General features: G+C 37.9%; 1 protein-coding gene across 4 annotated transcripts in view; it reads left to right on the top strand.

The window, feature by feature from the left end:
• The window catches only part of AIG1 (androgen induced 1), a 229,551-nt gene that overhangs the window by 82,236 nt on the left and 122,993 nt on the right, over positions 1–24,322 (top strand). The window lies entirely within an intron of this gene.

Genomic DNA, 24,322 nt, shown 5'->3' with positions numbered 1-24,322 from the left:
GTTTCCCTTCTGCCCCCAATTTTGGTATATTTTAAGAAAAGTTGTGTGCACTAACAAACATCACTGTACTGAGGGGGTTTGATTAATCCTTTCTTAAGCCAACTCATCAAAAGTAGCACATTAGAAAAATGGAATTTTCTTTGAGTTCAATTAGAGCCACACTGTTGAAGGATTAGCACGACATCTCTGGTCTAGTTTCAAACACATCACCTGGGTCTTGCCCCTTAACCATCTATAAAAGGCTTGACATGGCTACGCTGCTCCTCTCCAACTTCTTAGTTTTCTTGGATGTGAAAAGCCCTTTCGTAACTCCATGCCTTCACAGTCTTCTGTCCCAAATGCCCTTCTCATTCTTTCCTGGCAAACTCCTGCTCGTCCTGCTAGCTTAGTTCCTATCTTGTTTAAGAAGCCTTTCCTAATGCCGCAAGCAAAGTTAGCTATTTCCTTATTTGTGTTTGCACAGCACTCTTGTTATCTCTATTATGAGTGTCTGTCTCTATCCTCACAAAAACTCAAGCTCCTAGTGAAAAACAACAGATTTTGAGTCCTGAGCACTTTGCCCAGTTGCCTAGAATATAGTAGGATCGATATATACTTACTAGATGGACGAATGAATGCAGTACACCCAGTTCCCTCAATTCTTTGCCAGTCACTACTAATAGCTACTATTTTTGAGAATTTACTGTGTGCCAGGCACTTTATAGTGATCATATCGTTTAATTTTCACAGTGGCACAATGAACAAAGAATTATTTCACTTACAAATGAAGAAACTGAGCCTCAGAAAGGTTATGTAATTTGCCCTAAGTCACTTAGCTCAGGGTGGCACAAGTAGAATCTGAACTCAAACCTATCTGGCCTCAAGTATGTATTCCTTTTTCCAGCTTACATTTTATCTGAAACATTAATTGATTCTTGGTAGAATAGTAACTTTCTATAGTTTTTACAACTGTAAGTCAAGAAAATACAGAAGAAACATCTTCAGGATATTTTGACCTTTAGTTTCAGACTGTGTAGAATAGTTCAGCCGTCTGAGATAAACCAGGTGATAATTGGGTAGGTATTTTAAGAAAAAGATTTCAGGGCATTCATAACCACCCAAAGCAGAGTTTTAAATAGAGATAGGCTTTGCAGATCCCCTCTTCAGACATTGATCCAAAAAACATTGTCATGTGTTCAACGAAGACATATTCTTGTACAAATAGTAATCATCTTTTGTGACATTATCTCTAAATATGAGGAAGAGTAATATCACCAGATAACTGTGATTAGGTGTCCACGCTATATGAGGTAAACAGACATCTGAAGCTGCTGTCTCCAGTTGAGTGTGAGATAATGTCAGTTACCTTGTTCTGACTGTAGAAGGTGTTAGCTGAGAAAAAAATAATTGCATCATGTGCTATGGAAATAAAGTGCTGGGTTTTTTGTCCTATTGTTAACAGCTCTAAACTGCACAATATTACCTTCAGGGCCAGAGAATGAGTCACAACTTTTGTGGATCCTGGTTCTAAATTTTTAATGTTTTGACCAAATGGCTGATTAACTTTGTGTGCAGCCATTAGAACTTTGATTTGCCTTTCTTAATTTTCCTTTGATTCACTTCGATGGCTTAAAGTTTTTATTCTTGGAGGCAAAAACTACTTAGAAACACAAGGAAGAATGAGGTGACACAAATATTTAGGGAAGAGAAAAGATAAATTAGTTAACGTGTCAAATCCTCTGAGATAATATGAGCTCAATAGATTCTTTCACGATGAATTTTGTTTCCTAGTAGACACGAATGACCATTTCTTTGTTTTTCTTCATGTTCCAATTCATGGTTTCAGAATTACTGAAAAAAATTGTACATAGTGGCAAAGGAATATTTTGCAATATTAAAAAATTTACATTATTCTAATTTTGCATATCTGTAACTGTAGATATGAAACGATAAAACATTACCTGATTGGCACTTAAAATATGAGCATTAAATGCTGGAATCATGAATAACTTAATTTTTATAAAAATGTACACATAAGATTTATGAAATTTCAAATAAATAAACATTTTCAGCTTTGTTTAAATTTTATTTAAAGGTTTATTAATTATAATTTGTATGTTTTTAATTCTAATAGATAATTTTTAGTATTGAATTTTAAAATAGGCTTTGTAAATATATGAAAATAATTCAATTTAAATTTTTCACATTTATTTTAATGTATGTATTTTGATTAAAACCTTCCAATTATATTTATTTTGATTATAATTACATTTTATTTTCAGTTGCTCTTATAGATTATAACTATCAGAGCTCAAATTTTGTGAAATTTCCATTATCATATTTAGTGACTTTTCTGAGATAAAGGCATGAAAAATAAAATTCTGGACCATTTATATTCATATTTATTAATTATCTTAATATTTATATTTATAACTTATAAATGTCTTTATCTTACTCATTCAATCACATATTTTTCTATTTTTCTTTGTGAAAATATATCTGACAATATAGGAGGAAAGAACATATTTTATTTAGTACTTTATTATCTTAATTTGTAACTTTTTTAAAAGTTTATCTGCTTATTTAAATTTTGAATAGGTAACACGTATATATACTATAAAATTTAAAGGCGTTTGCCTGCCACATTTGTATGCCAGCTAATTAGTTCTTTCTTTTCTTTACTTTGACCTTTTTAAGAAAATTTTAGTTTTGATTGACCTATAATAATTTTACATATTTATGGGCACAGAGTGATATTTCAAAACATGTGTACAATGTATAATGATCAAATCAGAGTAATTAGCATATTTGTCATCTCAAACATTTATCATTTCTTTGTGTTAGGAACATTCAAAATCCTCTCTTCTTGCTGTTTGAAAATGTACAATAAATTATTGTTAGCTATATTGACCTGACAGTGCTATAGAACACTAGAACTTATGCCTCCTATCTAGCTGTAATTTTGTATCCATTAACCAACTTCTCCCTACTCTTTCCAGCCTCTAATTACTACAGGTCTCCCAGCTACCTCCATGAGCCCATCTTTTTTAGCTTGTACAGATGAGTGAGAACACTTGGTATTTTTCTTTCTGTGCTAACTTATTTCACTTAACTTAATGTTCTCCAGGCTCATCCATGTTGCCACAAAAGACAGAATTCTATTCTTTTCTATAGCAGAATAATATTCCATTGTGTGTATGTGTATATGTATGTGTATATATATATATATATATATATATATATATATATATATATACCACATTTTCTCTATCTATTCATCTGTTGGTGAACACTTAGGTTGATTGCATATCTTGGCTATTGCGAATAGTGCTGCAGTAAACAGAGGGGGTACATATATCTCTTCAATATACTGATTTCCTATCCTGTGGATAAATACCCAGTAGTGGGATTGCTGGATCATATGGTAGTTCTATTTTTAGTTTTTTGAAGAATCTCCATAATGTTTTTCCATAATGGCTGTACTAATTTACATTCCAACAGTGTATAAGAGTTCCTTTTTCTCTGCATCCTTGACGTTGTTATTTGTTGTCTTTTTAATAATGGTCATTGTAGCTGGGGTGAGATGATATCTCATTGTGGTTTTGATTTACATTTCTCTGATGATTAGTGGTGTTGAGAGCTTTTTTTCATGTACTTTTTGGCCATTTGTAGGTCTTTCTTTTGAGAAATGTCTATTCAGATCATTTGCCCATCTTTTAATCAGATTATTGGGGGTTTTTTTCTGTTGTTTGAGTTACTTATACATTCATCTTGTCAGATGAATAGTTAACAAATATTTCTCTCATTCTACAGGTTGTTTGTTCCCTCTTTGATTGTTTCCTTTGCTGTGCTGAAGCTTTTTAGTTTAATATAATCCTATGTGTCTATTTTTGCTGTCATTACCTATGCTTCTGAAGCATTAGCCATAACATCTTCGCTCAGACCAATGTCCTGAAGCATTTCCCATATGTTTTTTCTGGTAGTTTTATAACTTTGGGTTATAAAAGTCATTAATCCATTTATATTTAATCCAGTTATATTAGTCCTTGAAGTTATATATTAATCTTTAATCCTTAACTTATATTAAATCTTTAATCCATTCTGAGTTGATTTTTGCATATGAATTCTTTGCCTAAGCCAATATCCAGAAGACGTTTTCCTAGGTTTTCTTCTAGTATTTTTATAGTTTCAGGTCTTACATTTCAGTCTTTAATCCATCTTGAGTTAATTTTTGTATATGGTGAGAGGTAGGGGTCCAGTTTCATTTTTCTGCATATGGCTATCCAATTTTCCAGCACCATTTATTGAATAGGATATCCTTTCACCAGTGTGTGTTTCCATTGACTTGGCAAAGGTTAGTTGGCTGTAGGTATGTGGCTTTATTTCTGGGTCCGTATTCTGTTCCATTGATCTATGTGCTCATTTATACCAGTGATATGATGTTTGGGTTATTATAGCCTTGTAGTATAATTTGAAAATAATGTAATGCTTCTAGCTTTATTCTTTTTTGCTTAGGATTGCTCTGGCTATTCAGGTTCTTTTAGTTTCATATGAATTTTAAGATATTTTTTTTCTAATTCTGTGGAAAATGAAGTTGATATTTTGATAAGAATTACACTGATTCTGTAGGTTATTTTGGACAGTGTGGTTGTTTTATCAGTATTTATTCTTTTAATCTGTGATCATGGGATGTTTTTCCATTTGTTTTGTGCCATCTACAATTTCTTTCATCAGTGTTTTGTAGTTTTTCATGTAGAGATCTTTTACTTCTTGGTTAAATGCATTCCTACTTTTTTTGGTTTTTGTTTTTTGTATTATAAATGAGAATGACTTGTTTGATTCTCAGCTTGATTATTATTGATGTATAGAAATGCTATTGATTTTTGTACATTGATTTTGTATCCTAAGACTTTAGTGAATTTGTTTATCAAATCTAGGAGCCTTTTGGAGGAGTCTTGAGGTTTTTCTAGGTATAAGACCATATCATTAGCAAACAGATAATTTGACTTCCTCTTTTCCAATTTGGATGCCTTTTATTTCTTTCTTTTGTCCTATTGTTGTGGCTAGGAATTCCTCACTGGTGTGTTTGAATGCCACTAGGTCCTAGTTGGGGGGAGGCAAGAAGGGGAACTTGTGGCAAGGACCAGTCATATCACACTGATGCACCTGGTCAAACTAAAAGAATTCCATGAGAAAATGTATCCTCTTCTTAAGTGCAGAATTGCATTCATTATTTGGAGAGCCTCAATGTAATTTCTAGGAATCTAGAGCTCAGAACCAGAGAACTGAGATGTAGTTTATAATTCTATCTTGGCACTATTTCAGAGAGCATCATCAACTCAGTCTTGAATTTGCAGCATTCAACTGCCCAGCATAAAATTAGTCAAAAAATAGGCGTAATAAAACTTATAGGATCTGAAATTCACAGGGCTTTCATTTTGCTTTATACTAAAGTTTCCAGAAATGAGACTAATGGAAAGTGTCATATCTCTTTTTTTTCTATTGCCTACCTCTTTTCTCTCAGCAACCAATTCTAGAATTTATTTGAAAAAAAGAAGATGAAAGGGGTAAATAGATAAGTTAGAACAATAACACAACTTTGTTGTTTAACTGCTAGGTTATCCCCGGACTTCAGGAAAATAGAAAAGAAGAAGAAGAATTTTCATTTATTATAATTAAAGGTATAAACATATGACATAGAGCACATCTAAATGAATCAGTTCAATATCCAAAATCAAAATTGTTCTTTCTTTGAACCTATTTATTGATATCTTTGTATTCCCAGCAACTTAAACAGCACCTGACACTCATTATTCATTCACTAAATGTTGGTAATTAAAAGAATGTGCATTTGCTTTTGAAACTTAAAAGAATGTCACATTTACATTTATATCCTTCTACCACCTTTCTACCTTTGGTCCACTGATAATCAGACAACAGAAAAACCGTGGTGATATCAGCAAATGAATAAATTTCCTAACTGTAACGATGATGAGTATGGACATTTGTAGGAGGCAGAGCTATGCATGACCTGCAAATGTGGGGCTGGACATTGATTTAATTCAGTTTAGCAAACATTGATTGAAAACCCACGATATGCAAAGCACCCCAAAAGATATTGTGGTTTTACAGAATGAGAAAAACACAAAACACATGCAGTTTTAAAGATAGGAATGGCATGTTTGAGATGAAGGAAGGTAAGTGAGAAAACAATTCCATAAGCCAAAGGAGTAGTCCCCAAGGGGCTGTTTTCACTCTGACAAGGAGAAACACTATTGTTATTCTGGCCTGTTTCTTGGTTGCAAAAAGTAGAACCATGAACTTTTCTCTTCTTTGATTATAATTTTAAAGCATTGTCAGTGGAGTAAATATACATTAAAAGCAATAAATAAATATTTAAACTCTAGGAAGATTTCAGACTTTTAGTGATGCTATAACAGGAAAAACCAACCAATGAGACAGTATTTCTGCTTACTGAAAGACCTAATTAATGTTTATAAAGTGCTCTGAGAACACAAAATACTGCAGAAGGTTAAGATATTATTACCACAGATCTTTAAGCAGACAAGGTCTTGATATTCTTATAATCACAGCAGGAGTTGTTCATTCCCCATGTAATTTATAAGGAGAAAAAAATAATAATAAACCCTATCTTCTTCATGCTTGATTTGTCATTTGTTCTTGTTATGTGTAACTGATCCTCAAGAGAACCTTCATTTAGACAACTATTTATTCTGCTCAAATATTATTTTGACATTTGGTAATTACTAAAGATTTTGTACATCTGTCTTTCCCAGAAGAGAAGGCACTAAATGCTACTTGGATGATCATTGGCTTTGCAGGAGCTCAGATTTGACATTATTCTTTTGGTAGATAACATGGTTTATGGAAAGTTTCCAGTTCTGGGACACACAGATTGTGCATTTCATTACTCGTGGAGTCTGTGCCACCCTGATGTTAGATATTTTGTAAAATAAACTATTGGTTAAAGAAGATCATTGTAAACTGGCCATTCTCAATATTCCACATGTATTTTTAAGTAACTAAGATATTTGAAAATTTTCAAAAATAAAGTAAGAAACTGGAAAAGAGGTCAGAAATTTCTTAGGAACCTCTTTTTACGACTCTCAAATGGACCTCCTCCCAAAGATAAATAAGACTCCAAAGACCAGGAGCAACAAAGAGAGTTACATTGACAGTGAGTCAGATACTTTCAGAATTGCTGCATACTGTTTTTGCATGTAAGCTTTTTTCTATATCAAATTTGATGGATGACAGCTTCTTTCATTGTGAATTTTCATTTGTAGTCATTAGTTCTACCAAGTTCAATTCCCCCTTGTTAGGTTTTGCAGATTTACATTTTGACATGAAGATTTGATTGTTCTGTATAATCAGTAATAAATTTTAAGGTATTTAATTTTAGCTATTGCCAATTATATTTTTTATTTGTTATTTCAATCAAAATCTTGTAAATCAGAAAAGAAATGCATTGTTTTTAAACTGATGTCTGAATAAACTGTGAACAATTTTGTGAGGTAGAAAGATAAAGAAAACTGGAAGGAGAAAGGGGAAATGGGGAGAGTCCAGGATGGGGAAGGCAGAAAGGTAGGAGAAAAGAGAAAAGAAAGAGAGTGATGTCATGGTAAGAAGATGAGAGGTGGCAGACAGGGTAAGAAGTTGGGAACATAGGAGACCAGAGGAAAAAGGGAGTTTAAAAATGTTCTGGAGTAGGCCGGGCACGGTGGCTCACGCCTGTAATCCTAGCACTCTGGAAGACCGAGGCAGGCGGATTGCTGGAGGTCAGGAGTTTGAAACCAGCCTGAGCAAGAGCAAGACCCTATCTCTACTATAAATAGAAAGAAATTAATTGGCCAACTAATATATATAGAAAAAATTAGCCGGGCTTGGTGGTGCATACCTGTAGTCCCAGCTACTTGGGAGGCTGAGGCAGCAGGATTGCTTGAGCCCAGGAGTTTGAGGTTGCTGTGAGCTAGGCTGATGCCACCGCACTCACTCTAGCCTGGGCAACAAAGTGAGACTCTGTCTTAAAAAAAAAAAATATTCTGGAATAAAGAAGGCTCAGTGGCAAAGTCAAACCATCCACTTTTTTATACCCTGCCTCTTCCATGGTAGGAGGTTTGGGTATTAATTTATTTTTCTCTTCACTACCTGGCACAGTGCCTGGCATGTTATAGGTACTCAATAACAATTTGATGAGTCAGTAGATGTTAATAGATCATGTTGGCCGCTTTGCTGTTCCTTGAACACCCAGGCTCCCTTCTCTTCTAGGAATGTGTCCCCAGAGATTTGCTTGGCTCACTCCTTCACCCCTTCCTCTTCATTTTCAATCATGCTGACTCTGAGCAGCCAACCAGGAACTGTGCTACACTATACTGCCCAGCTGACCGACATCCTCTAACTTTACTTCCCTGCCCAGCTCTGATCATCCTTGACATATTGTCTGGGTTTGCTTGTATGTTGTATTTATAGGTTATTGTCCATCTCCCTCTGCTAGAACGTAATTTTCATAAGGGAAGGGATCTCTGCTTTATTTACTGATTCATCCCAAGCACCTAGAATAATACCTGCACACTACTGGCAATCAGTGAGTATTTGCTGCATGAATGAATTGACCTAGGAGTAACATATGTCCATGTTTTCTCTCGTTCTCTTTTTCTCCTACTCTTTCTCTCTTCCCCTTATGACAGTTAACAGAGAACCGCTTATTTCTTTCCTAACTTGTATTTTACTTCGTTTCAATCTCAGCTGAACTGCAGCAACATCTTGCTTGCCTGACCTGCTATTCCCCCCGAGAGTATTTCTGTACACATTATATTGCTAGTCCTGCCCGAGAAGGCCTGAACTGATGTCCAAAGAACACATCCCTGGAATATCTAAGAGCTACAAGTCAGCCTGGTTCAGATTTACTGAAAAGCTCCTCTATGTATTGATTATTTTATCTGGGTATTAATTATTTTCTTTTTAGGGTAATAGTTAGATAATGGCCTTTTAAGGCAATTTCACGCCATCACAGATCCTTTTGTAGAACTAATTTTCCACACAGGGGTGGAATTCAAGGCTAATATTATTCTTTGGCTTATACTCTGCCCTTTTTCTTGCTTTGTTTAAAAGATGAGTAGGCCCAACAATGGTGTTAGTTCATCAAAAGGTCTATAAGTTATATTCAGATATTTTGGGGTCAGAGAACCCCCAAGTGTGGTTTATTTAAGTGTTTTCCCCCTAATCCTTAAATCCATAGATACTTCAAAGTAAACTTGGTTCATATGTTTTCCATTCACTTGCCCTTAGGTCTTTACATTTAGGGGAGGGGTGGTGGCAGGCAGGAAGGTTCTGTTCTAGGAACTGGCTTCCTTCTTCACTGCCACAGACAGATCATTCATTAGCCACAGACCTGGTTCCTTGGCAGAAGTCCATACCTATATCCTTTCCAGTTCTCTTTTAATTGAAGCTCCTACCTCAGCACACATCAGTGTCACTGCCAAAGAAAGGGAAATGGAAACAAGCTACATTTTCTATCATAGAACCACAGAATCCCAGAATCTTAGACTTGTGATTCTAAAGATCGTCTGGTCCATAAGCTTAGGGTGCTAACTCACCTGCACAGCATCCTGGCTAATTACCTTTCAGCCTCCGCTGTGGCGTCTCTGGTGACGGAACTCCAGCAGCTGACCATGACGTGGAGTGGCCTTCAGCTGTAGGGAAGACACCCACAAACAACTGGAGCTTCTGTTCTTTTCTCCAGCCCAAACCTGTCCAGCCCCTTCCTTCATCCTTTCGCAGGGCTTAATCACCAGTCCTCTGTGTTCCCCTTGTGTTCCCTTCTGAGAGGATCTCACTCTCCCTGTGACTTCAGTCTGCACTGTACATGGGTCTTTCCCCAGTCTGGGCTTCCTGGTTCAGCTATCTGTGGGGCATCACACTCTGCATGGGACACAAGGACCTTGAGATAAACCTGCTGAAACAAAGACATTACGTTATCCCCTCCTCTAAATGGTGTTACTTATCTATGTTGCCATCTCAGTAATGGTAAGATGCATCTAAAAGCTGCTCTTTCTGCCATGTCCCCCACAGTTAGGTGATAGGTCCAATCAGTTGTGCTTCCAAAGAAGCTCCAGATCTGCCCCAGCCTCCTCAGTCCCCCATCTCTGCCTTAGTTCAAGATTGCATCATCTCTCAGCTGAGTGGAGGCAACAGGCTCATCTCTCATGCCCCGGTCTCCCCTTCTTTCTTCTCCAGGCCCCTCTCCGAGTTGCTGCCTGGGTTAGCCCTCTCCAGCTCATGGAGATGGCAGGACTGGGTGCATGGGCTCCTGGATTCTCATCGTACCCTCACCCTTTTGTGTCCAAGTCATGTAGACAAGTGGTCAGCTAAAGAGAAGCATTAATTCATTGGCCCTAGTAGTATATCTGGTTATCCTGCATCTCCAGGTGCTGCTGCTCACACTGCTGCTATCTCTATGAGTCAGGACACACAGACTGGGGTTAGGAAACACGCCTTTCTACACCTGCCCTCTGTCATCACTGCACACACTCATATGTCTTTTTTGCTCGGTTATTTTTCTCACACCAGGTTAACCCAAAAAGAGCCGCCCGTTTGTATAGGCTGCACTTCTAAAGGGATGTGGACATTTGAGCCACGTGGAAAAGGGCATTGAACCAAAGTGACCTCTCGGGTTTTCTCTGGTTTTATTATTCTGTGAAGACAGTTTAGTGTAAATGATTTACGAGGTTAGTCAGAATGAAGTTCTCTGTTCATCAGTCTTCTTAAATTTCTCCACTGAGTTCCTCTAGTGGGAAACTTATGGCTGTTGTGGGAAGCCATGAGGTTGACAATGGAACTACATAGAGAGTGCAGTGCCTGCTCCATAGTAGGCCCGATACATATAAATCTTATAAAATAAAATAAAGTAAAATAAAATAAAATAAAATAAAAATCTCCCCATAGCTAATGATTTTAACTTATCATCATATAGTAAGTAGCAAGTTAGAGTCAATCTCTATCTAAAGCTTTAAGGAAAAATACCCCGCTGAAAATTTTGTATTTTTAGCAACACTGAATTTATAGATACTCCTAACAGAAAAAATTAATGAAAAAAAAAATTAATGAAATTCCTTAAAAGCTTATATAAAATGTAAGATACTTTTTCTGGGATAGATAATTCAAATCTTTCTTATTTTTAAGCATTTCCCGTGAGTTGCACCTATTGGAAAGAGCTTTGCTTAAACTAAGAATTTGACTGCTAATATTCACACATATGGCAAATATGAACTAATCAGACCACAGATATTTTGCTGCATTCCACAGTGTCTCATTTATTTGTTTAATTTGCAGCTATAGCAACTAGATTCCACCACTCTAGGCTTTTACACAGCCCTACAATATGATCAGCTTGGTTGAAGTTTGGCACTCGATGCTGTGCTCAATTGAAGACATATGCACAACCTCACTTACCACATTTTTTAACCTGTTTTTCACACTGGGTATATCTGTAATATTTGCATAAAAATATGAAAAGCAACCTTCTGCAAGGAGAGTAGACAATTAAAAGATGTTGCGACCTTCTTTTACACAGCATTTCAAAGCTTAACGTTTTCTTGGCATGCTTTGCAAACGCCCATCTGATTTTGAAGCAGGCTGCCTCTCCACAGCTCCAGCAATGACTAAAGGATTGACCTGGTGCCACGCATGCTGCTCTGCACAAGAAGGGCATTTGGAAATGACCTTGAAATGGAGTTTTGCCAAGTTAATGAAATACGGGGCCTTTAAGAAGTGCCATTTCACAGGAGATATAGAGATGGGTATTTACAGCATTGTCAAAACTCAGCCCTTTAATTTGGTATTAAATTACCATGAGTTTTTAAGCTACATAAGGAATGATGCTCAATCTTGATTTTATTAGTTGCACTTTGTAACAGGTTGGAAAAATTAGGTAATGGAGAAAATTGGCATCCCACTGTTGTTTTTCTTAGGTGATTTTTTCCCCCAAACATTTGCTGAAGAAAAGGGAGGTGCTTAAAGGGTACAATTTTAAATAGGGGGACAGGAGTTTAATATAAAGAATGAGCTTCAAGGGGATGTGAATTTAGTGGACAGAGACAAGATGAGAGGAAAAGGTATCTCTCTCCTTACTTGTAAACTGCCCATTGATACAATTCCAACTCACCAGATTTAGGCTCCAGGAGGAGGACATTTCTTTATCTCAGTATGCACACCCATACAGTAAACAGTTGTCGCTGCTTAAACATGTTAATTGATGTTGACACCAGTTGTTGCTCTATGGTTTTCCATTTTACTGAGTGATGTTTTTATGTTGGTGTGTAATGTCGCCTGATTGCACTTTTGCATGCTGGTGAGGTTGGCTGACATTTCCCGATCTGTATAACATGAAGCTGTGCTTTAACCTTATTTGGAAATCAGGGTTGATGTGACATTGGAAAGTCCCCTTCAGCTTTGCTTGCTGTGACCTCTCTTTCACAACCATGATGAGACTGAGACGGTCCAAGTTTGGGGCAGTCAAGGTGGGACAGCAGGAGAGCACTGGGAAACAAGTCATATATTCTCTTAAGCCAGCTCTCAGATTTTTATACAAAATGACATTCTGCATGGCTTTAAATAAATAAATAAGACCACTCAACCCCTCTAGAGCTCTGTAAGGGGACTGTAAAGGACCTCTGGCCATTATTGCTGTTAAATTCTGTTAGTCTTCATGAAGTAATTGTGGGAAACATACATCTATGTGATCAGGGAAGCAAAGTGTCAACAGCAACTTCCCAGAACATTCCTTTTTACTTTATCTTGGATTTTTCAATATGAAATTTGATATTTCTGTAGTTTAAACTAGATTCACTAAAATGAAGGTATTTTTTTTCCTCATAAGCTCAAACCTTCCAGATTCATCATTTTGTAGAGTTACATAAGTAAGCCATGCTACTAAACTAAAAGTCAAAATTAGGGATTATAGTTGTTTGCACAATTGTTCACATTTTATATATTAATAGTTAAAACAGAGGGATATATACAACCACAATGAGTAAGATGTGCAACGTTTGGGGGATGGACTTGCTTGAAGTTCTTACTCGAAGGGGGAGGGGGGCATGGGCAATATAAAGAAAAAAAAGAAAAAAAATTGTTCAAATAAGTACTGTATTCGCAAAAACAGTTTTTGTATGCAGTAATTCATATTGAAATCAAGCTTGATGATTTTTCCTTCAGTTTTGCTAAGTATCATATACTAAATTATTTGCTTGTGTTTTCTTTTTCCCAATTACCTATATTTGGTGAGTTTGCTTGAAAAGTTCTGGGACAGGAAAATCAGAAAGATTTCATTATCTTACTTTATTTTCTTTATTGATCTGTCTTAAAGGTGATTTGCTTTTCATTAAATATCACATTATTTTTTAACTTTTAAAATTTTTTAATTTTTATGTATTTTTTATTTCAGGATATTATAGGGATACAAATGTTTAGGTTATATTGCCTTTGCCCCACCTGAGTCACAGCATCAAGCATGTCCATCCCCCAGACAGGATGCACTGCACCCATTAGGTGTGAATGTACCCATCCCCTCCTCCCCCTTCCCACCTGCCCGACACCCAATGAATGTTACTTCTATATGTGCACTTAAGTGTTGGTCATTTAATACCAATTTGATGCTGAGTACATGTGGTGCTTGTTTTTCTATTATTGGGATACTTCACTTAAAATGGGCTCTAGCTCTATCCAAGATAATACAAGAGGTGCTATATCACCATTGTTTTTTGTGGCTGAGTAGAACTCCATGGTATACATATACCACATTTTATTAATCCACTCATGCATTGATGGGCACTTGGGTTGTTTCCACATCTTTCTATTGTGAATTATGCTGCTATAAACATTTAAATGCAGATCTCTTTTATAGAAAGTCTTTTGTTCTTTTGGGTAGATGCCCAGTAATGGGATTTTTGCTGGGTCAAATGGTAGTTCTACTTGTAGCTCTTTGAGATAATCTCCATATTGCTTTCCACAGAGGTTGTATTAGTTTGCAGTCCCACCAGCACTGTAGGAGTGTTCCTATCTCTCCACTTCCATGCCAACATTTACTTTTTGATAAAAACCATTCTCACTGGAGTTAAGTGATATTTCATTGTGGTTTTGATTTGCATTTCCCTATCACCACTTCTTTCAACATAGTGCTAGAAGTCTTAGCCAAAGCAATCAGAAAAGAAAAGGAAATCAAGGGCATCCAAATAAAGAAAGAAGAGGTCAAACTATTGCTCTTTGGTGATGGTATGATCTTATAGCTAGAAAACCACAAGGATTTTGCCATGAGACTACTGAAATTGTAAACAAATTCAGCGAAGTCTCAGGTTACAAAATCAATGTACAGAAATCAGTAGCATTCCTATATGCCAACAACAATCAAACTGAGAACCAAATCAAGGACTCAATACCCTTCACAATAGCAACAAAGAAAGTAAAATACCGAGGAATATATTTAACTAAGGAGATGAAAGACCACCTCAAGGAGAACTGTGAAACACCAAGGAAGGAAATAACGGAATACATAAACAGGTGGAAAACCATACCACACTCATGGGTCAGCAGAATCAACGTTGCTAAAATATCTGTACTACCCAAAGTGATCTATAGATTCAATGCAATCCCTATTAAAATACCAGCATCATTTTTCGCAAATGTAGAAAAAATAATTCTGCACTTCATATGAAACCAGAGAAGATCCCATATAGCAAAAGCAATCTTAAGCAGAAAGAACAAATTGGGAGGCGTCAGTTAACACACTTCAAGCTATACTACAAGGCTATAGTAACTAAAATATAATGGTACTGGCGCACGAACATAGACATAGACCAATGGAACAGAACAGAGAACCTAGATATAAAACCATCCTCACATAGCCATCTAATCTTTGGCAAAGCAGACAAAAACATACACTGGGAACTTTTAAGTTTTTAATTAAAGAGCACAGTTTCCCTTATAGCCCTCATTCTAATTTAAAACCCTCTTATATTAATATGACTAATTTTGAAAGTATTTCCTAAAATGCTTCTCAATTTCTTAAATAAAATCAAGAATGTGTCTTAGTCCATTCTGGCTACTGAAACAAAATACCATAGAGTGGATAGTTTATAAACAATCCAAATTTATTTCTCACAGTTCTGAAGGTTGGGAAGTTCAAGATCAGGGGGCCAACGTGGTTGAGTTCTGGTGAGGACCCTCTTCCAAGTTGCAGACTGCCAATTTCTCCCTGTGTCCTCACATGGCTGAAGGGGCTGGGAATCTCTCTGAAGTCTTTTTTGTAAGGGTACTAATCCCATTCATTTAGGATTCCACCCCAATGACCTAATCACCTCCCAAAATTCCACCTTCTAAAACTATCACCTTGGGGGTTAGGGCTTTAACATGCAAATTTGGGGGCAACACAAACAATCAGACCATAGCAGGAAAAAAGACAGCAAAGTGCAACAGAGATCATCCACCATAAGGAACACCATGACTTCTGGTATTTAATGTCATACATTACAGATCACAGGAGTCAAGAGGCAGACTAGAAAGAGAAGGCCCAGGCCAGTGGAGACTCCTTGTGTCCTTGCTGTCCTGCTGACCTCAGCACTTAGCACTGCCTTTCTCTTCCTGGTGATATTTTTTATTTATCTTTTCAGTAAACATTTTAGATATGAGAGAAGTGGGGAACTTATCATTATCCAGTCTAATCAAACAATATCTTCACCTTTAAGCCATATTCAGAATCTTACTATCCTGTTTTCATAGAATCGTATGAGAATATTTTTGTGTCTGTGAATAAAATGTACAGCGTTTTCTTATGAAAAACTTCACTTTGCATCCTGGCATGGCTCCTCCAATTGAACAGGGACCATCTTTCCAAGGCCCTGGGTAAGGACTTTCTCAACCTGTATTTTAACATCGTGGGACCTTGTACTCTTTGCTATCGTGTCTTATCATTGAAAACTGTCTCTCAAACCTTCTGTATGTTATCCTCATTTTTATTTGTACTACCACACAGGGGTCAAAGAAATATGATCCCCATTGAAAACTCAGAGATTTTGATTGACTCATCTAGAATGGGACCAAGACACCATCTGTATTTTTTTTAATGCTCCCTTACATTGTGCTGAGCTGGGTTTGAGGATCTGTGAATTCATTTGTCTCTCAGGCATCCTTGGGGTTCAAGAAAAGTGGTTAATGGAAGAACACAAAGAGGGTGATGTCTAGAGCTGAGCTGAATGAAGATTATGGCAAAGAGACATACCTGAGTAAATGTGCATAACCAGGCACAATAAACTCTTACAGATTGATTATGAAGTAGTATCTCTGACTAAGTTTCTACAACAATAAAATACTGGAACTGTCTCATGATCCCTGGAAAAATGAATTAATATTAACATTTATTAGAAGATTAAAGCATAATACATATGTCAATTAGCATTAATCCTTGAAAATATTTATGGAGTTAAATTGTCTATAACTAATTGAAGATTGCAGTTAACAGAGGATATGGGTTTCCTCTGAGTTATATGAAATAAAATATAAACCTTTTATGTAACTCTATTTCCTACAGAAAGGATTGTTACTTGTTAGTCGGATTTTTTTTAAGTTTTATTTTATTTTCTTGGATCTCATTACTTTTTCATAAATCTTATAAGCAGAATTACAATGAGGTGAGTCATAGTCTTAACACTTTTTTGAAGCTTCTTCTGCCAAAGCAGCTTGGAATATAGAATATTTTCAAAAGCTATGTTTGGGAACATGGGATGGGAAGGGAATGGAAGGGCAGGATGCAAGGAGGGAAGGAAGAGGAAGGAAGAAAAGAAGGAAGGAAGGGAGGGAGGGAAAGAACAAAACATTTTACTTTAGATTGCATGTTTTTAAAACTTAATGGCATTTCATGGCATCTCATTGGTATGTTTTAGACAACCTTGAAGTGCAAATGAGTTTGGGTTTCAAATGTTCATTTATGAGCCAGTTATTTGGAACTGGAAACATGTTTGCCCACAAAAGTTTTGTTATATAAGTGGTAATTCATTTTCGAGGCTAGCTCATAAACCGTCCTCATTCTGTTTGCAGCTGAATGATTGTGCATTTATAATGATAAATAGTAGACTATACAGTTGAAAATGTGTAGTCTAAAAATCATAAAAGCAATAAAATCAGTTGTTGAATTGCTTAAAACTGTTAACTTGGATGTTGGTGCTGGAGGGAAAGCAGATTTAATTTGAGGAGTCTGAGGGTGTTCGAGATCTCTAATGTTGATGTTTGGGAGCATCAGTCAGAGGAGCTGCAGCCATGCTCTTTTCAGGGTCTCTACAGCCATTTGTGTACTGCAAGCTGGTCACTAAAAAGCAGCACCCTTAGACCATATTAATAAGTCCTCAATAAAAGTGCCTTCTTCCCTTCCTACAGCGAATATTGATGGAGCACATACTGTGTGGTAGGTGCTCCTTACCATTTATGCTAGCAGGCAAAACAGAAAGAACTCCCCCTATGGAGTTTATAATCTACTGGAAGGGACAAAGAATCAAATAATAGCACAAGTAGATGACCTATGATTCATCCATTTTTATGCAAAATTGTTATATGAACATTAAGGTCCATGCATATGTACAAGGATTAATGATGACATGTAATAGAATGCATCCGGGAAGGAGGGACGTAAGTCTTTGTTGAATACCTGCTATAGGCCAGACACTTACATAAACTACGCCATTTAATCCCTAAGTAACCCTGCGGGGTAGGGGCCATCACCAGTGCACAGATGAGTAGCTGAGACTCAAAGGATTTAAGAAATTGTCCAAGTTGGTCCAACCAAGAGCCTAGGTTCAAACCAAGTCTGTCCACCTCCAGGCACTTCCTGCCAATCTAAAGCTGCCTGTTCTGCAAGACCACTCTGAAGACATTTTCTATTATTTTACTACTCAATATCCTTTATATAAGTATCCCTGCAATAATCTCCTGCTAGAATGTAGTAATGGAAGCCATGCTGTCTCTCCTGACGCTGGTGTGCTATCAACGAAGGCTCCTTCCTCCTTCTCTTCTCCGGTGCTCTCGTGCCATAGCCAGCCCACCAGCAGTCTCCAGGCCAGTTGGTGGGCCTTCTTGCCCAACATATATTTTTGTCTGATTCTTCACTTTGTCTTGGTTTTCACTACCCTGAGCCTTTTATTGCAGGCTGTCTTGTCCTTCTGAGAAGTAGTAAGAATAAACGTCATGCAAATAGAAAAGAAATAGGACTTTGGAGTATAAATTCCTTGAGGCTTCCTTTTTGTATCTTTCACATAGCTGAGAACAGGGCCTCAGGGCCTTGTGCTTAGGAGTGAGCACTAACTATTGACTGTGAACTGACCATAGCAATTCTGAAGGACAACTCTGGTTATCTGAAGGATGACCGTAAGTCGATGGCTCTGGCTTCATCTGTTAACTTCCCCATAAGACTGTGCTTTCCTTTTGCTTCACAGAGATTTGTCTCTTGCATTTTCTTCTGTTTTATCACTCATAAGTACAATATAAAGGACAATGATGGCAGCTAATATGCATCACATCCCTCCTTCTTGCTGTGCTTAATTCTCACAGCCTTATTATCATCCCCATTTAGCAGAAGGACAAACTGAGGGTGAGAGGATTTAAGTGGTTAGTGGGGAAAGTGAGGAAGTAAATTTTCTCCTGCAGAGAGAAAACTCAGCAAGAGGTGGAAGAAAGAATTAGGGAAAGAAAAAGGATATATACTTGAGTATATATGAGAGAAATAAATTGCTTCAGGTATGACCAGGAAAACTCAGGAGAGGCTGGGAAAAGGTGCAAATGATTTCTGAGGGAATTATTCTTCCTGTTCTGTTGACCAGGAGGAGGGAAACATCATGTGCCATCTGCTATTTTTATAGATGAGACAGTCTCTTGTCAGGTGATCACAACTTGAGGGAAGAGGAGCTGACTAATAAATTTCTTTAAGCCACATATTTATTTGGATAATTTTAAGTTGTATAGTTATAAACGTCTTCTCTGTCCTTCTTCTGGGCTGGCCCTTTTTGGGGGGCCCAGCCTGCAGTAACTCCAGGATCCCTGGAGACCCTGAATGTGTGCTTGGTCCCACCACCTCTCAGCAGGCGGCTCCCAGCAGGTTCCCTGTGGTTCCTGTCCCTGGGAGCAGCACCCCAAGGCTCTTAGGGCACATCTGCAGCTCTTCAGACCAGAATAACCAAGTAACAAGGTCCTCTCTGGTCTGACAGGAAAGAGTGAGAAAGCCCCACTGTGAGCAGTGCTAATGGGTGATCCCTAGGAAGTGGACTTGACCCTAAAAATGAGGAGGAGTGGCTGGGCATGGTGGCTCAGGCCTGTAATCCTAGCAGTTTGGGAGGTTGAGGTGGGAGGATCACTTGAGGTCAGGGGTTCAAGACCAGCCTAAGCAAGAGTGAGACCCCCATCTCTGCAAAAAGTAAAAGAAAATTAGCAGGGCATGATGGCACATGCCTGTAATCTTGGCTACTGGGGAGGCTGAGGTAGGAGGATTGCTTGAGCCCAGAAGTTTGAGGTTGCTGTGAGCTATGATGATGCCACTGCACTCCATCCCAGGCAATAGTCAAAAGATAAAAAAAGAAAAAGAAAAGAAAATGAGGAGGAGTTGTAGTAAGAGATCAACCAATTCATAGAGATTGGTTCAGCAGATACTTACTTAACACTCTTGTGCCTAAAATGTTCTGGATACTGACTGTTCCTTTTGAGAAACAACAGCCAATCAAGGGGAAAAACTTAAAGCTCCAAGGAAGAGTAGAGAAATGAAGAACTCTGGTGACCAGTTTTAAGGAGCTGAAACCGAAAGTTTAGAGTAGATATCAGGGGTCCCCAACCTTTTTGGCACCAGTGACAGGTTTCATGAAAGACAGTTTTTCCATGGATTGGGGATGGGGTGGTGAGGTGTGGTGGAGAAAAGCAGAGCTCAGGTGGTGATTCAAGGCCTGCTTCCTAACAAGCCATGGCCCAGGGATTGGGGACCACAGGGTACGATGATTTGGGGTTTCCATTTCATGCGGAGTCTAGGGAACTCAGAATAATTGGATAGATCTGGAAGTGGAGGGAGGCTATAGCTGGAGGTGTGGCTAGAGAAATAATCAGGGGCCCTTGTCCAGGAGAGCACTACATAGATAGTTTAGGTTTTGTCTTTTAGGAAAGAAGAATCCTGGCAAAGTTTTGTGTGAGTGCAATGATTCTGTTTACACACTGGACATGGGAAAGAAGGGAAAGTTGACACAATTTTATCCTAACAGCTTTAGGGAGTTGTTGAAGGATTTTAAGCAGGGGGAAAGAGGGGATCAGATGAGCATTTTAGAAGGCCAAGGGGGGGAATTGACAAGCACAGCCTGGATTTAGTAAGGAAGAGAAGGCTGAGAACGGAGCCTCGGCCCATGGCCTCGCTGAAGGGGTGTGGAGGAAACTGGGAATTTGCCCTGATGGGGGTGGGAGAGTGTCTTAGGGAGAAGGCAGCTGGGACAGCCAAGGATGGCAACTTCCAGAAGATGACAGGGTCAGCAGTGTCCTGGGCACCCAGAGGTCTGGCCAGACAAGGACAGTGGAGGGCACAGGTGCTCCTGAGTGCCAAAGTGACCACAAGGGGAGACTCTAGAAGAACGGAGGAGCTTGCCTGAAAGGCAGAAAGCAGCTAAAAGTCTCATCAGTGTGACGTTTTTTTTAGGTGAAAGAAAATTGCTTCATCTTTCACTTGAGCCAGAAGCAAGGGCAGATTAAGCAACAGTATGTGAGGGGCAGATCATTTTCCCTCCCAGCTCTGCCTCCATGTGACCCTCTGTTTTCTCCCAGTGAAAGAGGTGCTGTTTCTGGCCTGTGCCCTTATTTAGCAGGGTCAGAACTTTCCCCAGCTGCGAGACAGTGGCCTTTGGTGCCCTTTCTACTGCTTAATGTACTTTCATCCAGAATAATTCTTTTCTATCTTGATCTGAATATTAATCTATAACTAAAAGGGAGAAATTATAGGAGAATTTGCAGAAAAATGGTAAGAGTGGTTACTTGTTTTGTACATTTCTTGGGGGGAAAGGGGAAGAAACTTTAATCCTTCCCATTCGTCAGCATATCAGAAGCAACAAAAATAAAAAACAAAACAAAATTTTAAAAGCCCATGATTTGATAAATTGGAAGGCTGGCTGTATGACCTAGATTATATGTCTTTTCTTTAAAATTTTCCAAAATCTTGTTTAGATATTTAAAAACCTTCAAAAATTTCCATGGACATGCCACTAGAGATAAGCCCTTTGTTTTTGTGAGGATTGAAAAAGGGAAATGTATTTTAGAAAACAGATGAAATAGGACTCAACTTGGTGGAATAGTTCTCTGAGCAGATGTCATTGAAAGGCATTGGACTGTGGGCTCCAGGCATTGACTGTTTCTCAAGATAAATATGCATCTGGAAGCAGGAGGGCTGTTGTCAGGGGTTGCTGTGAGTTGGTATAATGTGCTAAGCATGCCCATGACGTCTTTGGAGGTCTGACCATACAGATGAGACATAAATACTTCTCAGTTCTTTCTCATAATTTCTCTGATCTTACTGGCAATAAAAAAAAAAAAAAAGAAAAAGAAAAAAACAGGAGCATAAAATGTTATTGAATTTGTAGCAGTCGTCATGGTTACCTGCATAGTTTCATTGCTTTATTAATGTGTAATTCCCTTTATTTCTGGAAATGTCATTATAGTGAAACATAATAGTCTACAGCCTCTTAGAAAGTTTCACCGTGTATCTCAGAGACTCTGACAATGACTGTGATGAGTGTGTGTGTGGTTTCTGGGCCACCTGTCTGCTGTTGAGCCAGTAACTAGGACATCATTGTTCAGGAAAAGACAACTTGAAGTTAATGACTCTGAGAATCCCTTAAAAGTGCAAATGTTTCCCTAAACAAAAGCACTGATTTTTTTTTTCTACAGGAAAATAATCCAAGGCTAGACTCTTTTTCTAATGAAAATAACTCCTTTTCTTACATTAAAACTTTCTGGGGGGAGGGGAGGCATGGGCAATATACGTAACCTTAGCACTTATACCCCCATAATTCGCTAAAATAAAAAAAAATAAAAAAACTTTTTTTGAGTAGTTATTTTTGCTTACTGAAGACACTTTGAAGTGTCCAGGACATTTTTTTCTGATCAATTCTTTTAAAAATTATCTTTACTAAATTTGTTTCTTGTATCATAGAAGGGTTTTTGGGAGACACTGTTAGTTGAGGTTTTGAGCAAGTTTTTCTAACTCCCACTACTCAAGCTGAAGCTAAATAAAATAGTTCATTAAATTATATTTCAGGCTAACTGCTGATGGCAGAGGCTGCTAACCAAGCCCCACACTCGTTTCTCTTCCTTCTGGGCCGGAATACATTTCCCAAAATCCCTTGCAGTCGGGTCTGGCCATGAGAATCATGGGACGGTGGAATGTGAGAGGACATTACTTAATCGCTTGCCAGTCTGGGCCATACATACCTCCCGCTTAATCCTCCCCTCTCTTGTTTCCAGGCTGGTTGGTAACTCTGCCAGCCTGGAACCTTGGATAATTAGGTGGAACAGAGCCTCCCTGTAGGTTAGGAACGTCTGTTGTTACAGAAAGGAGACAGCTCCGAGATGTGAGGGTTGTGTGTCACATCAGCTAGCCTTGCCCTAACTAACACATTGCTTATCAACGTTTCTTCCAAGTAGGCCATGTAATCTGTGGGAGAAGGTCTGTATTTTTCATCCACAAATATCTCCCACAGCTTCTTTCACAGCCTTTAAAAGGAAATTGGCATTGTAAAGCCCAGGGCTCCCTTATCAGTGTGCAGTGATTTAAAAACAAAAAACAAAAAAACTTGGCTGTTTTGGAAGAGTCCTGGAGACTTGAATGGCTATAGCAATAGTGGATATTTCGAAAATTGTCAGACCCTTGTGACTTATGTGCACAGGGAACCAAAGGAAAGGAAATTAGCCTTTTCTGGATACTTGTGCGTACCAAGAACTGTATTCACTCATCTGATATACACATCTGTAGTTAATCTTCTAGGAAGCACTATCATTCCCATTTTGCAGATTTGAAAGCAACTTATAGTTTAAATAACTTCTTCATAGCTAGGGAGTAGCAAGGGTGGATTCAAACAAAAGTTTGCCTGAACCAAACCCAGCCAAGCTTTTTATTTTGTTGCTTTCCATGGATTAAGGTTAGTTAAAGTCGGTTGATCACCATGCTCCAGGATAGAGTGACAGTTGGTAATAATTGGAAACATATGCAAATAACATTTGATTATCTGTGATGTTGAGAACAAAAACTCTCATTCAACTGATATAAAATTATAAAACTGACATTGTTGAGTTTTACCTTCTATCTTAAGTTATCAGAACAGCTGTTGTAACAGACACCAACATAACTAGTTTAAAACTGGTGGTTTGTAGGTTGGCAAGTCAGCTCTACCTCACGAGGTCACGAAGGGCCCCAGGCTCTTTCACGGTTGCTTCTGGATCCTCTAGGGTTGTTCCTCATCTGCCTGGCTGCAGATGGCATACCACACCACACCTGCCTTGAAACCACTAGGAAGAGAGTATGACAGAGGAGAGGGCAAATTTCTTTCCAGTTAAGGGCATGACCCAGAGATTGCAGACATCACTTTAGCTCCCAAAAGTTACAGGGTTGCATGGACATCTGAGTGCAAGTGAATCCAGGAAATATCATCTTTAGGTGCCAATATTTCAATTATTGTAGAAGACGGGGACAAGAGAGATTTGTGGGACAAATAGCAGCCTTTGCCACACCTTTCCTTTCACAATATTTGATAAACATGCTAACAAAAAAGATCCAAACTACAGTAGCAGAAAAGAGAAGGAAATGAATCAAGGAAACTAAGCAATTCAGAAATTGAAGATCTCTTTTCTCCTTAACCTCTTCTAGTGCATATGCTAAAAGTATCAAGTGTTAGTTACTTGCATTAAATTGCTTTAAAATAAGCTGTATAACTTTTAAATATATATTCTCCAAATAAAATGATTACAGCAAATTGAGAACATTTGAACAAAGACTAGATATTAAATCATATTAAGTGATTAGAATTAATTTTATTAGGTTTGACATATGATTAAATTATAAAACAAAACCTCATCTGGTAGAGATATTTACTGAGGTATATGTAAGTGAAATGATATGATGTCTGGATTTGCTTTAAAATACTCCAGAAAAAAATGGTAAGGGGGATGATGAATAGGTGAAATTAAATTGGAAAAATCTTGTTAGTCGTTGAAGTTGGATAAGGGGTTCATGGTAGTTTATTATGCTATTCTTTCTGCTTTTATATATATT

This window comes from Microcebus murinus, chromosome 5 (assembly GCF_040939455.1).
Source record: "Microcebus murinus isolate Inina chromosome 5, M.murinus_Inina_mat1.0, whole genome shotgun sequence".
In the NCBI taxonomy this organism is placed as follows: Eukaryota; Metazoa; Chordata; class Mammalia; order Primates; family Cheirogaleidae; genus Microcebus; species Microcebus murinus.
This window is presented reverse-complemented; position numbering and strand designations above follow the sequence as displayed.